Source organism: Falco biarmicus, chromosome 7 (genome assembly GCF_023638135.1).
Source record: "Falco biarmicus isolate bFalBia1 chromosome 7, bFalBia1.pri, whole genome shotgun sequence".
Classification (NCBI taxonomy): domain Eukaryota; kingdom Metazoa; phylum Chordata; class Aves; order Falconiformes; family Falconidae; genus Falco; species Falco biarmicus.
The window spans coordinates 37,264,950-37,283,395 of NC_079294.1; positions in this window are offsets into that span (position 1 = coordinate 37,264,950).

Below are 18,446 nucleotides of genomic sequence, written 5' to 3' on the forward strand. Positions count from 1 at the left end.
CAGAGCCCACAACTCCGTCAATAACAGGCTTCCAATGCAACCTGGGTTTCGTCCTATTCTTGCATTGACCATATTTTGTACATCATTTAAACAAATGGAAGAATAGCTGCTATCATGCATCCGTATATTTGTTTTCAGAAAGTCTTTGACAGGGCAAACAGAGGCTTTCTGTGGCAGACATTCTCCAATACCAGAGCAGTCACACTGAAGCCCCATCTGCCCTACATCCTGGCTCCAACAGCAGGCAACAAGTAATGTTCAGGTAAAGGACACAGGTATGGACCATGCATACAGTGATTTCCCACCCCAAGGTGTACTTCTCCCATTCCCAACCACAAACATCTGTGTTTAAGGTCTCACTGAGCCAGGAGAACATCATTGTATTTAATTGCCTTCAGTGGATTTTCATTCTCCTTGGCTACCTACTCAGTTTGTGAATCCTCATAAAATTCTGTCATCTACAACATCCCCCGGCAATGCAATTCACAGCTGAACTGTGTAGTGGAAAAAATTAACTTCTCTTACATTTTGAGCCAACCTCCTGCTAATTGCACTTTCTTGTACTGACAGAAAAAGGGTATGATCATTCCACATTCAACTCTTCTATTTGCCTCTTCTGACTTCATAGACCTGTCTTACATTCCCCCCCCCCCCCCCCCATTTCTTCGTTTCAGGCTGAAGATTTATGGTCTGTTAGAAATCTTTAGCTACCTAAATCCAGACGAATCATCCAGACACTAAACGTGATCTCCATTCATGAGTTAAGAAATACTCAGTGCTACCACTGAGTAACAAAATCAAATATTTCTCCTTCCCTGAGCGGGAACCAATACTCACTTCTCTGAAGGAACTGGCCTTTTTCATGGCAACTACTGTTCCAGGTTTGGACAGTGTGGCTGGCAGTCTGGGCTTATCCAACAACATTTATCTCCCGAGTGATAAAAAGGATGCAACAGCATACAAACAGCTTAGTTTGAACCAGCTAGCAGCAAATAGATCTTAAAAATCAGGGGGGGAAAAAAAAGTCAGTGTGTCCTCATACCATCTCCTAGAAACAGGGTCCTTGAAAATTTCTGATGCATTCACTTACCTAGGCAGCAGTTTTCGTAAATCCGATGGCTTCAGCCACGTTTTTTGTTTTTTTGCAGGATCAGCAGTGGAATTCCAGCACCCTCAGCACCAAGCCACAGCTCATTAGCAATAGCGCACTGAGCATAGGTCAGAGTCTTAGAAGAGAGGTAAGTCCAGCCAACAGCCGTTAAAGAGCTTTTAACGTGAATGCCTGCAGCAGATGTTCAGAATAAAATGGCCAGACATAATGCAAACTGCTGAGGTCTTACAGTGCAAACGTCCACACACAGCTATACAAACAGCACGGGAGAGAATTGTCTTGGGTATGCCCTACAAAAGCTGGGCAACAGGGTCTCTAAACAAACTCTGTTACAGGCAAACCCCAAATGAAAAACAGCCTGGTGTAGTGTCTGTAACATGAAAACAACTACAGCAGTGATTTTATAAGGGAACAGCTGGAAAAAATTAAAAGCATTTTTCTGCTATGGGGCTGTCTGGCAGGGCCAGGCTCTGCCTCCTGCACCTGGCAGGTGAGATGTTCATCATGATGACCAGAGGTGGAATTGGAGCTTACCAGGAGCATCAGAACCAAACTAATCTCAAGTATCATGATCATTGCAGTATGGGCAAGGCCCCTACAAACTGCCTGATCTTTCTGGCTTGCTATAACCTCCTTATTATATCTTTGGGGCTTTGAGATGCCTCAGGCCTGTGTTCCATCTCATGACACTCAGTGTCAATAATACCGTAATGAAAAGGGTCTCAGCTGTTCATGCAGCTGACCAAAACGCCTAACTTTATTCTAAAAAACACATTAAATTTAATCTTTAAAAGCCACCTTTTTGCCTTTGAATTGGTGCATTGACGTTACTTTGACTTGTGCCTCATGGTATAGCATTACCCTTAGGAAAGCAAAGCAAGCCAAGTTTTAAAACATTTTCTATTGCAGGCTTACATAACTTCACAAGATAATATTGCTAGACAACTTAATGTAATAGTTTACAGACTTGTAAGCTTTTTAATAGCAATCCAAAATCATTGTCTCCTAATCGCCTGACTTTGGAGGAGCCTTGCCAGTTTTCATCAGCCAGGAAATCTGTTCCTTGGGCTCATTCACAGAACATTTTGAGCATCCCTGGCAAAACATTGGCTTGAGTAAGAGAGGAAGAAGTTACTCTGAGATAAACTCAAAAATAAGTGTATAGACAGCAGGAAGCAAAATTCCAGGGTAGTTTTGTTTTCATGGGGATGCACAGGCACCAAAGTGTCCACAACACGACATTTCAGCATCCCTGTGCCCTTGACACAAAGCAGAACAGAAGAGCTCATTGCTCTGCAAATGCTCCCAGAACTGATGGAGGAACAGTCAGTACTACTGGTCCGGTGCAGTGGCCTGAACAGCACATACATCAAAACGGCTCCAGAACAAAAATAAGTTGTTTTGTTTTTTCCCTGAGGGATAAGACCTTCCTTTAAAATAAGCATAGAGAGCACTTGATGTGGGGCTTCTTCCTAGCAACAGCACAAAGTGAGAAACCTGTGGTCACATCTCTGCTGCCAAGAGGGAAATAATTGCCCGAGACTCTAAAGCAAAAGCTGCTTGAAGGCAGACCTCAAAGCCCAGCTGTAGAAGCCTGGGGCCTCCTTATGCGGTTTGACACGAAGGACCCAGCAGGCCCACAAGAGAGGCAGCAAAGGCACCCCCACAGCAGCCACCTTTCCACACAAGCACGTCTACAGCAACCTGGCAATTAGGCGACGCAGCTTAGGCATCGCCAGCTCCAAAGCACTTCAGTGCTTCAGGCACTGCAGCTCCAGTACTGCCAACCTCAAGGGGTGCAAATACCATATGCTTTTAAAAAATCAGCAGCTTAAACAATAAAAGCAGGTGCCAGTGGCCTTACCTAACAACTTCAGGTTACCACAGGGAAGGTATTGCCCGTGCCAGAGAGGGTCCTGCTGGAGCACTGCACCAGCACAACAACATATGGACCCAATCCCAGCTCAGGCTGGAGTCATTTTCTCACCCCAAGACCCTCTGCTCCAGTTCCCTCTCACACAAAAGGTTTTAGCAGCTTCATGCACTCACACTCAGCTTCAGCTCTCCTTCCCTCCAGCTTCCCCTACCCCTCTGGAGGGTCAGAGGAACATCACCCATGAGGGAACAGCCAGGATCACAGCTCACCTCACCCTAACATTATGCCAAAGCACAACTTCAAGGCCTCCAAGATGTCTTGCAATATTGCTTTAGCAATACTGCACACAGCTATGGAGAAAACAGCAGTCTTACCACCAGTACCCTAGTTAAGGAGGTTTAGCTCACATGCTTCAGCTGGAAATCATCAGCTGATCAGCAGTGTTTACTTATCATTAACATCAATTAAAAACATGATGGAGTTAAAAACCTAAGGAGCTCTCAGTGACACAAAAACAGGTTGTGAAGAGATTTCACCTGCTCTGTATCACTTCTCACCATCCAAAAATATTGTGGCTTTAAAGACTCCTTTTCAGTGTGGCCCTTTGTTGCCTGCTGTTACTTGCACTGTGGTGTCTTACAGATGCCCTGTGCAAAGAGAAGGATGATTTCTTGCTGGAACAAAGTTAGGTGTGAAGTCCCTTGGCAGGACTGTTTCACAGATTACCTGCATAGCAGAAGTCCCTGCCAGCATATCACAGCCACAGCCCATCTCCATCCCCAAGGTGTGGCATCTCCCTCACCCCGCCCCTCGGCAGTGGTGGGGCTTTGGGCACAGCCCAGTTGCCCATGGCCTCTTTCCTGCCCTGTGAGAGGGAAAAAAGTCACCGAACAGAGAGTCAAGCTTCCTTTTGTTTGCCTCCCCCATCACCGCTTTGAGTCACCACACGGAGGGTGCGTGGTGCCTCCCAGCGCTGCAGTGACACACTGAGCCCTGGCATCAAAGCCAGAGCACCAGCAAGTGCTCACGAGTGACAGGAGGAGGCACCATGACCTACATGAGTCACAATTTTTTTCCTTGCATTACTATGTGATCCTCACAAAAGAAACATAAAGCACGCTCTCCATCTCTCCTTCTCTAGCCCATGTTTTTCTCAACGGGACCAAGCCCACGCCACCACCCAGTCCATAGGCAGCGCTCCACTTCTGTCCTCCACTTCCCACGCTGTTGCTGCTGGACCCTTGTCCCTGCTGTGCGTGTGTGGCTTCTCCTTGGTGGGGTGATGGTGGGGGACCACAAGACAGGAGCACCTCACCTTGCTGGTGAGGAGCCAAGCGCGGGGGAGTTGAAACCCATGCAAAGCTGCAAATAGAGCTGCAGAACCCTGCGTTTACTACTACGCTCATCTGGAAACCCTGAGGCAATTGTCAGAAACCCCTGCTTGCCTCAGACTTTCTTTAGAGACTAGATACAGCAAGAAAAAAGTTTGTGCAGGAGCTGCTTTTGCCTTTTGATAGCCTGTTTCTCCAGCACGGGCAGAAAAGATAAAGGGAGCTCTATGGGGAAGAGATCTGCACTGAAGAATGTTTCTGAGTCACTGATCAGTGAAGGAAATAAAGGGCCTTAGAGCTTCTTGCTCACTTGAAGAAAAAAAAAAATCAGATCATTGATTTTACTGGGACTCCCCTAGGCAAAGCAGTTACCTAAAGTACAATATATTTGTATTGTGCCACTGGGAACTGGATGCAAAAATGTGTAAATCTTCCTTTGAGGAGGTTATCACTCAGCTGTTTTAAGTAGCTTTGTGTGATACAAAATTCCTCAAAACCAGACACCCCTCACATTTAAAAGGTTCCTGCAGGGAGGTGAGGCCCCATGTTTGAAAATGCACCTCATGCTCTCAGGGAGGAAGCCCCCCTACCCAATGGGGGTCTGAGGCTGGATTGCCCCCCAGCAGACCCTCAGTGCTGGTATGTGGTCCAGGACTCCCTGGAGCTGGCCCAGCCCTGAAAGCGCAGAGCAGGGATCCCCTGGGCATCTGTGGCTGCTGGCCCCAGGTCTGCTTAATGCTGGGGCAGGCAGAAAGGAGGTGGCTCAAGATACTGGAGCCTGGTGGGATTAGCTGCTGGCCACTACTAACAGGAACAGTTCGCCCATTTAAAACTCACTCAGGTATGTCTGCATTCACCGTGCTATCTTCAGGATTGCAAAGCCAGCGCTCCGATAGCAAGACGCAGCTGTGCTGAAGGAGTGGCAGTCTGGAGCTGCAAGAGAGGAATGTGGGAAGATATATCTTCTATTATCACAGCTGACAGGTTGGAAGAACTGGACAAACTCTGGCCCAGAAGGGGTTTGGGTACCCTACAACTTGCCTTTTTTTGCAGTGGTGTTCATTTATCAAACAAGGATGGAGTCTGCAGAGGCAGTGGAGACCATGAAGGGCTGGTATCTGATCTGTTTGGTACTGCTTAGCTGCACTGAATCCAAAGCAGTGTCGCTAAAGCAATATAACTCACTTTTCAGGCCACACAGTAATTAAAACGTGTCTTTTGAAATCGTTTTCTCCTTTACATTGAAGGAAACATTCTCTGTCTCTTCCAGTACAGCAGTTAGGGGCAGAAAGTGTAAGCTTGCTTCCAAGTGAAGCCCAGTTTCAAGACACGCAAAAGAAAGTGGTCCTTCAGAGAGTGGGTGGCCATGTGGGACTCCTTGCTGCATGATGTTTTGGATGCTAAAAGTTCACATGCATTGAACAGAAAGCTGGAGAAGTTCCTGGAAAAGGAACCTGCTGAGTGCTGCTACATGCATGCTGCAAACCACATTTAGTCCAGGAAGCCCCTGAGCCAAAAATAGTTGGAGGAATATCTGATGTATCTGTTTTCTTCTTACTTTGCTCTGCACACCCATTTATGATGGCTTTCAGAGGCAAGGTGCTGGGCTAGATGGACTTATGGCCAGAATCATGTTGCCAGATTTGTGCTCTTTTAAAACAAGCCATGCTGATCCAAATCATCTTTACACCAGTGTGACAGTGTCTGCTCATCAGGACCAAAATAAATTACGTGGGACCCGTGTAAAGGAAGGACTGAGGGATGCGGGAATCTAAAACAAGAAGTGAGAAGAGAAGCCAGCTCCCAGGAGCAGCTGTGCCACAGAAAGCAAAGTTTTTTCTGGATGATCCCCTGGCCCTTCCCTTTCCTCCCTGGGCCCCAATGAGGATAGCTGCAGCTCTACAGCTCCTGGACCAGGATGGTCACAGTCCCCTCACTCATCTGCAGGGACATAAAAAAACGGATAGGGAAGGAGCAACTCCTTTCTGGGCTGGGGGTCCACTGTTCCCCCCCAACACAGGCAGCCTTGTTTGTTTGCACAGTGCATTTTGTACTTGTTTCTGTTGGAGTACCAGCCCTGGGCGGAGGAGCAGAGGGAGGTACAGATGCATGGAGTCTGACTGTACAGTTAATCCTCAATCATAAACACAGACACAGTGTCAGAAGTGTCGAGCTGCTTTTTTTTCCCCTCCATGTTTTGAAAATAGTAACAAGAAGTAGTTTCCATCCTGTCCCCTGTGTTGCCCCTGCTTCCTAAACACTGGGCACTCCAAGGTAGCAGTGCACGTACCCCATTAGGAGGCACGAAAGGGAGCATTGCTTGGCCAGCATTGCTCAGAGGTGGTCTGTCCTGCCGAGGAGGCACAGCAGGGGCAGTGGAGCCCCTGGCCAATTCCCATGGACAAGGAAGGTCTCAGGAGCAGGAATTACTGGGGCTACTGGGCATGCTGGTCAGCAGCACAATGCTCCCAGCACGGGCACGTTGGAACCAGTTTGCTTAGTTCTCAGACTTTCTCAATTCTAAAGACCTTTCAGAAACCCCAAAGAATAACAGTAATTAAATACAAACCAGTGCCTGGACATGATCAAGTAATGCTGGCCTGAAGGGTATAGCGGAGGAAGCCAGCAAGTACGTACCCTAATGTCAGTGTAGTGCAGGTCTGTCCCTGCACCACAGTGAGTCTCACCAAGGCCACCAAGTGTGAGTGAAGCATGAAATCCAGTTGGCAATAGGCAGTCAGTCACAAGAAAGCATCTTACTGGGGGCTGTTGACATTATTATTCTAGATCAAGAAGCAAATCCTACATGTTAGTTACTTAGTAGATGAAGTTACCATGCCAACTCATATGCTACCTTTTTTTTTTATTATTATTATTATTATTGCAAGAGTAGGCAGCGCTCCCTTGAGATTTCACAAAAGGGGAGGAAAAATGTCAAAGTGCCAAGAATATAATGGAATTTCTAGTCTCAACTCTTTTCCCCATAGATCTGTTTTTCAGTATACATCCTTCTCCTCATGGCAGCAGCGAGGCTAAGCCAAGAGACTCTCTGAATGGTAATTTAGTGGCCAGCCCACGATATTGTGGTGCTACACTTCAGTAATCCGCAGCTCTCTGCCCCCGCTTTGCACAATTTTCAGGGAGCTAATGCAAAGAGCTGGTGACAAATGATTGCGCAGCCTTCCTCCAACCTCTTCTTGACTTCTCTGCACTTCTTTCTTTGTTCACTGTTTTTCTCCTGTCTTCCCATCTGTCTTCTTTTCCTCTGCTTGAAAGATTTTTATTTCTGCCAGATACTTTCATTTTTTTTCTCTGTTGTCTTTACTTGTTTTCCTTCTCAAAACATATTATATCCCTGTCTCTTCCCTGACGTGGTGCTGCCCCTTCTGTTATCCATCAGCTCTGAGACTCCCTCGCAAAGCATGGACCCCCAGGGGAGCAGACTTGGGTGCCACCAGTGTGATGTTGGGAGGCAGGGAATTAGCTGTCCATACCACTAACAATTTCAGACAGGCACCAGTTCAGCATGAACACGAGAAAGCCTTTGCCTGCCAGAGCTGCTGTGCCCAGCCTTGCTGGAGGCAGAGACGAAAGTGTATGCCTAGACTTAGTGCATTTTGCTTTCTGCCTTGGGATTAAAAGCCACCCAGCTTCAAGAAGCGCAGGTGCTGTAACCTCTCCTGGGGGAAATCTAGTGATGCAGGACATCTAAAAAGAGAGGGGCTGTGGGGAAGAGATTGAGGGCAGGATACAACCGCCAGCTTCCTACATCTCTTTGGGAACCTGTGTAGGGTTGGTTTGTTGAGGAGCAACAAGATTCTTGAGAGTCTATGGAAAAAAGGTGCATTCAGTTAAATGCAGCCACTCCTGGCACTGCCTCCTGGCACAGCCGGGAGTCCTTGGCGCAGTGCTCAGCTGGATCAGCACAGGAGCCACTTGTGCCCATACACCGATTGTTGGTTGTATCAACATTGCCGTTTGTTTGGAAGACAGGCAGCGGCAGCAGGGAGAGGATGCCTGGCAGAGGCTGGGAGGCTGCAGGGGGGAGGTGGGGATGGCAGGGGTCCCTGAGCTGCTCACTATGGCGGGGCGAGGGGGTCTGGGCACTCGCTGTTCCTGCAGCAATGGGCAGGGGGATGCCAGACACCACTTTCAGATCTTACATCCCTTGTATGAAGACACTAGAATCCAGGGTTTACCTTCACTGCCTGGGAGCCAGCTCTGCCTCCTAAGAAGGAAAAGTGCAGATACTTGCACTGGTTTCACACTCTGTTTTCTTTAAGACCTGACCGTGACAAAAAAAACTGGGCAGAGACCTTTGCAGCAAGTAAAGGTTCTTTCATGACATACTTTGCATCACTTTAGCCTGCTTATCTGTTCACAGCCCTGGTCAGTTAAGTTCAAGGATGTGATATGGGTTGTGACTCAGCAGCTGGCTGCGGCCAGTACCAAACAGGATACGTTACTTTGTCCTGGTCAACATCCAAGGCCAAGTCCTGCTTTTTATCTTATTTAATGATCTTAACTATTGACCATTGTGAAGTGGCAGTGAAGGCAGGCCATCCAGAGGTGCTCTGTAGTTTTTCACAGACAATGAAGCAGGTAAATATGAATAATTACTGCAGTTCTAATATTATGCAATGTGTGCCGATGCCTGGCTTTTTTGTGATCGGGTCCACACATCTATTTGACTTTTCCTGTTACCATTGGACCCCACAATACATGAAAGCCTGACTTGGTGGTGCGTAACAGGACTTCACAAAAGAGCACAGCAACTGCCAGCTCTGCTCGCACCAAGGTTAGTGGCCGTGAGATAAATCCACACTGACTTCACACTACCTGCTCCCCCCCAGACATAAGAACTATTTGAGAAATACCAAGCTCAAGCAGAAGCCATTCTTAGACTTTGGAAAGGTTGCTCACAAGAGTGAGGACTATCCCCACGTATCAGTGCCAGTGAAGGGATGGAGAGATTGGAGTCTGCAATTCGAGAAATTACACCAGCGCAATTACTGGTTTGCACACAATGACCTGAATCATGGCTTGTGGGGGGTTTATTTTCATCTTGGCGCAGTGCCGTAGCATGGTGGGTTGTACAATGTGATGCAGTGTGTAGTAAATCTGAAACTGAACTGCACTTGCACTGAATAACTCAGAGCCCACAGTCACAGCTTGAGCAGAGGGTGAATTGCATTTCAGAATATGATGTTGGGAAAAAAACAAAAGCCCAGAGAAGTTTAATAGGGAAAATTGAAAAGGTTTGTTGGTTATATTCTTTCAATCTGATAAAAGTCAATAATACATTAGAAAGAAGTGTTTAATAGGTCAAAGAAGAGGAGATGACTGACATTCCTCTGCGATGTGGTACAAAGATAATGACCATGAGGCCAAATATTTTTCAATCTCAGTTTAGCAGATGAAGCCAGAGAGAAAATTAAAATTCAGGAGACAAAATGTGTGATAGCCACAGAAGCAATACAAATTTGACTTCATTGTTTATCCTTTGATTTTTTAGCAGGCTGGGGAAGACATTTGGGTTTGGATTTAAAATGTGATTTATCAGTCCCATTGCTATTTTGCAAACACAGAGAGGGAGGATTTATACATTTTAGTGTCATCTTCTTTCATCCTCTTTCTCTCCTTCCAAGAAAAGGTGTCTCAAATGGCTGATTAGAAAACAAAAAAATGCAGAAAACTGGAGGAATACCCTTGGAGTTTTGGTAATTCATGCACATCTGTGTTAGTTCTTCTGGAAAGTTGCTGGAAATGGCCTAAAATCCAGATTCCTGCATAAAAGAGGGCTGAAGCCTGACTCAGACCAGGGCTGTGTGGTTCCAGCATGTCTGCCAGGCACTGCCCCAGGAGGAAGGTGCCAGTCTCCCTTTCGGAGCCTGCTCTGCTTTGCACGAGCAACAAAGCAGTCCCTGGCGCAAGCCTGAGTAGCCACCTCCGGCTGGGTGACCTTGTACATATCTAGGTGAAGGTCTGGCTGGCCAAGGTGTGCTTGTATGGCAGGGGACACCAAGCATCAACTGCCACCTCCCACCATCCAGTCCTACCCACAGGTAGCTGAAAGCAAAATGGGGAGAAGGGCAGGAAAGGTCAGGCAATGTTTCATGTGAAACACTTAAAAAAAAATAAAAATAAACCAAACCACCCTGAAAAATCTTAACATTTAGTTGAGTTGTGAATTGATTTCTCTCCCACTCCCCCCTCAGATTGCTTGGTGTAGCAGCTGGCCTGGGAAATCAGGCAAGAGGGATGCCCCACGGCAAGGCACCAGCCTGCGGTTGGCGCGGTGGCTCCCTCGGGGACAGCCCAGCTCCAAGGTGTCCATCCACCTGGCCATGGCAGAGCTCTGCAGTGCTGCTCGGCATGGGGGATGGGAGTTTGGAGCAGCTGGGTGCCGAGGAGGGAGCTGCTGCTTCCCTGCAGGGAGGAGGGAAAAGTCTCCCTCTGGGAAGGAACAACACTGACGGCCACCGGGAGCCAAGGCCTCGCGAGGGGCTCCACAGAAACCAGCAGAAAGCTCAGCTCACTCCCATCTGCTGACTTCAGAACTGGGGGTGGTGGTGGTATTATTTCTTTCTTGCAGCACCAGTGGGGAGCACATCCAGCATTGGTGGCATTGAGAAGCAGCGAGGGTCCCTGGCTCCCAGGTAGGGACCCTGTCCTGGGGGCTGCTGTGGGTGCTGCTGTGCCCAAGCCACACGCTCGGCAGGGGCACGGGCACCGCTGCAAACCGAGGGGCTGGCTGCAGGACACAGCTCCCGGGCAGAGGGAGTGATGCTCCCTGGAGAGCCCAGCTCCGCGGTGGCACAGCTGAAGAAGGCTGCACAGGCACGGTACTGAGAGCTTCATCCACCTTCCAGCCTTCCAACTAATGCCAGGCTTTCCAGCACATCCTCAGCTCTACACAGATGAGTTTGGCTCAGTCCTAGAAGGGATGTGAACTGGAGTTTTCTGCATACCAAGGCTATGCTGTGGCTTGTAGAGCATGTCGTGTCCTCAAAACTGTGTCAATAGCATTAGGTCAAATTAAACCACATCTGTTGATGAAAAAGAAAGGTTGGCAAGGTTTGCCCAGCTAGGAGGTAGTGCAGACTGACGAGGGTTGCTCAACCTCAGCTGCACCATGGTGTGTTTGGTGCTGCACAAACCACACAGACATCGCTCGGAGGAGTTTTCTGTGGGCTCAGGGATAGAGTCACAGCTGTGCTGCCATGAGGCTTGGCGTCATCTTGGCAGAGAGCGGGACAAAGTGGTCTGAGGCAGGCTGCTGGGCTTTGCTCTTTGCAGCTATGTGGGGATCAGGACAGGGGTAGGGTCTGAGCTGGCAGGACACAGGGAACCTGAGGAACATGGCCCTCTGAGATCTCTACGCTGCCCTCTCCTGCCTCTGCCAGCACTGGATTTCATCCCCTTCCAGCAGGGTAGAGAGAAAAGTTAGGTCTTAAGTCTGTTACCATAACTTACTTCCATCCCTGCAAGATTTGCTGGGCAGAGACAGACTGACTTCTAAACTCAGAGGTAGATTTCTCAGCAACATGATTCAGCGAGTAAAATAAAAAACATTTTGCACTTTAACCCTTACCCTGCCAGCACTAGAGCATCACAGAAGGAAGGAAGCAGAGGAAAACACTACAGGAGAGTGAAATGTTCACTGCAAGCGTTCATATGAAGGGACATGTGATGGCCTGTGACCCTTTGCTGTCCCCAGGTATGTGCATGTGTGTGAACACAGCCATCTGCCTATGTAAGCGCATGCAGACAGGTTGCAGTTACTGCATGCATTGAGGTGACGTAGTGGTACGTGATGGTAAGTAAATACTTAGTAAATGTGAAGCCCTTGTTTCCCAAGTCAGAAGAAAGTCAGTCTCGTCTCCCCAGGTCCAACACTGCCTTACTGATTTTTGATGCCGGAGGAGATAGAGGCAATTAAGCAGATCATTTACTTTCTGGTTTTGGCTCTGGCATAGCGAAGCTTTTGCAAGAGCTCCTTGGGAGCCCGGGACTCCCACACACCCCAACGGCAGCTCTGCCCCCCGTGGCACAAGCGCTGGGGCGAGGGGGAGCACACTGCCAGGCAGCCTCGCCTCGTTTCACCCCAGATAAATCACAGCTTCCCGCAACACACGCACGGAGTCAGCCCTGGCACTGCAGAAATACATCTGCTCCGCTTGCCTTCTGTTTTGGGTTGGTTTTTTTTGTTTCCCTGGGGAAATGTGGTATATAGGCTTTCTTAAAGGCACCGGAGCCTGGTTTTGTGCATCGGTGGGGGAAATCCCTGTGCCAGGGGCAGCCGTGGCTGGCTAGAGGAGAACCAGGGCCGGGGATGCAGAGGCAGGGGATGGCCGAGCGGTTTGCAGAGTGTTTGCTGTCCGAGCAATGCTGGAGGCACCTGGCTGCTGCTGCCCAGCGGGGGGAGATGCACAGGAGCCCGGGGTGAAGGGTGGCCATGGAGGGTGGCCAAGGAGGGCAATGCCGGCGGCCGTGCTCCCCACAAGCAGGTGGCCCCTGTTTCACAGTGGTGTGGCCCATGGCCCCCAAAAGACAGTCCCCGTGGGGGTGCCCATACTGAAGCAGGCTTCACCTGTGCCCCTGCAACTGGGGCTTGGTGGGACCACAACAGCCAGCTGGTACGGCCAGCCTCTCCGGCAGGCACACGTGCTGCCGTACACTGCTCTTGCACCCATTTCTGCAAGAGCTGCGGGGAGGAGGGGCAAAATCCGCCAGCGCATGTGAGCGATTCATTGTGTCCCTGTCACTGCTTTAAATGAAATTAAACTCTACAAAAAAGAAAATGGCATTTTTACAGCAGCACCTGTTATGCTACTGCAATTAGGGCTCCATTATAGCCTCACACGCTAAAAGGTTTCAAAACACGGCTATATAAATCCCCTTGGACTGAAAAAAAAAAAAAATTGCCAGTGAACTGGTCTGTTTGTAAAGGGCTGCAGATGAACAGGACTGGCAGGCACCTCTTGGGGCTGAGAGCGTCGGGGATACTCAAATCTTACACCCTACTTGCTCAACAGTGACATTCACCTGGGGTGTGAGCCAGAGCCATTCCCACCGACCTCCTCAGCAGCTGCCCGCACTCCCACTGCTCCAGGGGAGGTCTGGCACCATTTTCTTCTGGTCTCCAGTTATGCATAGGGATTAAGCATTTAATACAATAAAGGGCAAACTCCTAGGACTGGTTAACAATAGTGTCATTAAGCAGACTCCAGTCAGCCAGAAGAGGTGTCCAGTGTTTTGCAGCAGCAGCAAGGGTTTGCAAACTCTCTAATAACTGGTTAGGAGCTACTGCCTTCAGTGGCTTAATAGCCAGCTTACAGCTTCACTAGCTCGTTCTGAACAAAGTGACACCGTGACTTCCATACCAGCTGGATGTGGACTTGCCAGAAAGGTCCAGCCACCCCACCATCACTGCACAGACAAGATGCGCAGCTCTACAAAGGACAGGAAAGACTGTGGGGGTCGGACTGATGGCCTGGACATGAAATAGTTTGGGGTAAATCAACCAAAGAGAGTGACCGGGCTCTGACACTCGCCCTGGCCGTGGCTCAGTTATAAAACTTTGGGCTGCCTCGCAAGGACGAGGCCCCTCTGCCATTGCCAACCACCCGTCCTTGTGGCAGCAGCTTGTTAAGCGAATTACCTCCACACCAATGAGCCCCTGCAGGCATTCATTGGCACAATAGATTAGCGCAGTTTCAGCAGATTTATGGATTTAGGGTTTATGGAGTCATTGATATGTGAATTAAGCACTGACTGACTGAGACTAACTCTTCAAAAGGAGTCATTATAATCTCTATAGAAATATAATGATTCCAGTGACAACATCTTCAATGAAACTTCAAAAACAGTCATTTAAAGAAAATAGTAGAAAAATATATAATTAAATAAAGTGCTAGTTCTCAGTTTTTCCCAGCCACTGAAGGTAAGGAAAAATTCAGCTTTCCAGAGGTTGGACATTCGGGATTCATTCAGGGAGGTGTTCAGTAAGAGCTGCTTCCCTCTTCCCTGGGGCATTGCTGTGGGCACCACAGCTCACACTGGTGTGGGCAATGCAAAAGTGTGATACATGCACCCTCTGGCATTGCAAGAAAGACATGGACTCATAGTGGTATACAGGTAAGAACCAGCCTGCACTTTTCCCTTGTCCCTCAAACCAAGCCTGGGATTAATCTGGAGAAAGTTCAGCCAGGAAGAAGAGGTCAAAGAAGTTTCTTACAAGGCCTCACTGGTTTTTCTCAAGGTCCTTGTGCTTGACAGTATCTTGCAGCAATGTGGCAAACAAATATTAACCTGGCTTTGGTAAAGTTTTTGAGCACTGGGGACTGGAAAATCTGGTGGAGTAAAGCAAACCTCTGCAATGGAGAAAGACAAGTTCCCACCGACCGCAACCTCCCTGTCCTCTGCAGCAGAAGCAGCGCTGAGCTCCCAGCTCAGTCCTTAGCCTCAATGGCACATTTTCAACAGCAGACATCTAGCTGTGGTGGCAGGCACAGCAGGCAGGTGCCTTTGCTCCAGAAGTGGTTTGCTCTTCGCCACCTAATTCAAGTGCCAGAGGAGTCTACTTGAATTGGTCAGCAGGGCTCAATGCACACTCACAGGCTGCTGGCCACAGGGGAGCCATCAGCCCTCCGCCACCTCCAACGGGACACCCTCCCTGCTAAGTGTGATACCCCATCTCCAGGTGGTGGGGCTGGTTACCCCCCTGTGCTGGGGGACCTCAGACTCCACCACACTGAAGCCCGTGGAGTCACACCACAGTGAAAAGCCATGGTGTCAGGCGGGTGTTTTGGCAAGCATGGGGAGAATTAAGAGCAGAAGCACAGTCATGCAGATAATCTGCGGTCACTGTCATGCACGAAGCGCTTCTGTTCTTTGAGGTCTGGTTTGGCAGCTCCTGTGATGAATGGGATGAGGGCACCCTGCTTGGTAGGACAGCAGCTTCTTTCTGAATCAGTGAGCTGTGACATTTCAGTCTTGAGGCTGCTCCAGGGACTGGGGCGATGGACTCCACCCTGGCCTTGCTGATGTTCACTGTGAATTAATGGGCTACTGAGTGCACAACCTGGACTATTTCTTTGTGTGAAGAGCAATTACCATCCATCTACTCATCACCTCACCACTAATGAAAAACAAGCAGCAGGAACCACTCAGCAGACAGCACCATGGCATGTCCCTGATGCACCAGCTGAGCATCCCCAGGAGCAGAGCTGCAGCCAGGGTTGCGGGGAGCACACGGGCAATGCACCCCAGCTCCAGCTGCACCACACAGCACTGGGGCTGGCAGGGGCTGGTCCATGCTGTGCTGCTGAAATGTGCTTGAGGAGCTGTTGCTGCGAGCGATGAGCACAGGATTTGTAGCTCAAAAACCAGATGAATGGGGAAGCCTGTTTCCCAGCTGCACCATGCCTGTTGGACTTTTGCCAGGTCTGGCATGCTTTGGCATAGCACCCAGGGCTGGTGTCTTGCTGAAAGGATGAAACATTTTCATTATACAAAAAAAGAAGAAAACCAGTATGAGAGATCCTGCTCACATGGGCTTATTTCAGACCTTTTCTGGAAGGAGGAGGGTGGGGGGGGAAACTTTGATCCTTATCTTTTAAAAGCAGCAAGGATGAGCTTCTGCAGCTGTGGCAGCTCCCATGGAAAATCCTCCTGGCCGACCCCTCTGCAATGAGATGAGCACGTGCGTGTTTGTTTCCCACTGTAATATTTGCTAATCCAAGTGCTATCCTTCCACGGCTGCACAGAAACACTGTTGGACCCCATCACACACCCATCCCTGGATCTGGGGCAACCTCCTCTCCCAGGCAACACTCTTGTGCTTTGCAGAAACACATCTTCCAAACGCTTCTACTCAAGCCCAGCAGCCAGCATCCCCTCTGCAAAAGTCAGTCTCCAAATCACAGCCTGCTTCTTCCATGTAAAGGGATGTTTCAACTTAAGGCTCAACCCTCCCTCACCTTCCCCTACACCCTAAAAACAGGAAGCAAAATATTGCAGTATAAGCGATATATCTCATTTCACTCCAAACCACCCCCCAGGAGGCAATAGCTGCATGGGCACGTGCAGCCCCTGAGCATGACTTTGCCTCATCCATCACTTACGATGCTGTTAAAAATATCAGGCTGGTTCCTCTGCTGCAATAAATCAATGAAGCTCTGGGGCTCCCTCCACCCATGCAGGCTGAAATTTTAGCCCCACCAAGGGGTGAGTGGAAGCTGCAGAAAGGGAGTGGGTCACAGCACACCCTGCCAAGGCTGTGCCAGTTGGACTGCCGAGACTGGGAGCAGGGATCCAGCGTGGCTTTCTGCAAGTGCATGAGAGTAATATTCCCCTGTGACCTCAGCAAAGCATTTTACTCCCGGCACTTAAAACCTTGGGGCTGCAGAGTGGATGGCAGGACCCCCGCAGCCACTCTCTCTCCCTGCCCCTCACCCCCACCAAGGAGCACCGCACATCTGGAGCCTTTTGTCATGTCCCATGAGCCTTGGATGCAAGAAAAGAGATAAGCAGGAAGACAAATATGAGTAACAAGCACAGAGGAGGGAAGAGGGAGCAAATAAACAGAAAACTAAATATTCAAAAGGGTCAGGAGGCAAAGCAGCTGTGTGAAAGCCTCACGGAGGTCAGTGGGTGCAGAGCACTAAGAAGCTGTTGGCCAGCAACATCCCTGCATATTTGGGCTGTTCATTTCCTTGACAAAACTTTTTGCAAAAGCCATGTGGAGAAGCATGCTTGTGCATGGGGGGACTTCGCTGCTGCAAGGCTCAGAACACATCAAGGGTAAAAAGAATTATGTTAATCCTGCTTTCGGGGGAAACACCAACACGTGGGAGATTCCTGCATTTTCAGTCAGTCCCTTCTTGCAGCTGGGCAGGTTGCAATGAAGTGACCATACTTCTTGCACTTACCAGACCCTTCTCTTCTAATAAACACCAATGGAAAAACTTCCTTTTGAGGAGCATCACTTGCATTGTCATTGACATTTCACCCCAGCTACACTCCTGAGTTCTGATATGAGCTGTGCTGGAAGACAAGATAAACTAGCATGTGAGGAGGAGCTGGCTTTGCACCTCAGGGTGCTTTTAGTGTTTTTTTGTTGCTGTGAGCACTGCTGAGGCAGGGCGTGTACTAAGGGCTCTGCTTGCGAGCTAGTGGGCATCAACGTGGCAAAGGCTGGAGGGGGCCCTGCCCCATGTGGGCCATGGCAAGTGGTTCTGCAGCAGAATCCAGGGGGGACATCTCCAGGTATTTCTCTTCTGCTGTGGACTGGGCCCTGAGAGTGAGCAGGCAGGGACAGTCCCACCCTGGGAGGGGGTGGCAACAGTGTGAGAGCACACGGCGAGCTGTGCTGGACTTGAGGATGAATTTGCTGCAAGAAGAGAAAAAAGAAGAATCCTTTTCCTCTCAAACTGAACATAATGGATGGGGAATGGGGCTGGTCACCATGGAAACCCCTGAGGCTCTGAGGCTGTCACTTTTTGCTGCTTTGTGGGGAAAGCCATATGTGTTTGAAAGCCTGTGAGGTGGAAACCTCAGTTCTGCCCATTCCTGGCCTAGCTCTAGCCCTCTACCAAAATTTCCACAAATATCCATGTATTTAGGGACACCAAGCTTGTACATTGTTCTCTAATCCTTACCTCATGCCTGGGTCTCTGTCAGCACCTCTGTATCCCCATCAGCTCACCATCTGGACATCAGCAGCTCCTCACCATTAGCATCTATCAGTAACTTGGCTACCCCTCAAAACATAGAGTGAAAGCACTTTGACAGTGCTGCATGACGAAGTGTAGCCTGAAAAAGGAGCCGAGGTCACACAGCCAGGCATCTGAGAACAATCCTGGTTTCCCATTAAACCCAGGCTGCAAATTTCTCATGGAATATAACTTGCAAAAATTGGCTGCTAAATTGCAGCAGCCACTTGCCATGGGATCCCTGACCACAGCTCTGAGGCACTGATGCTTTCACCTGGATTTGCTAGGTTCCCTCTTACTTGTGATTTCTCAACCCATTTTTGCCTCCTTTTCTGTTTTCTTCTCCCTGGTTGAGTTGTCCTGGTGGGAAGGTCCAAGGTTAGCCTGGTCCACCAGCCTGCTACTAGCTC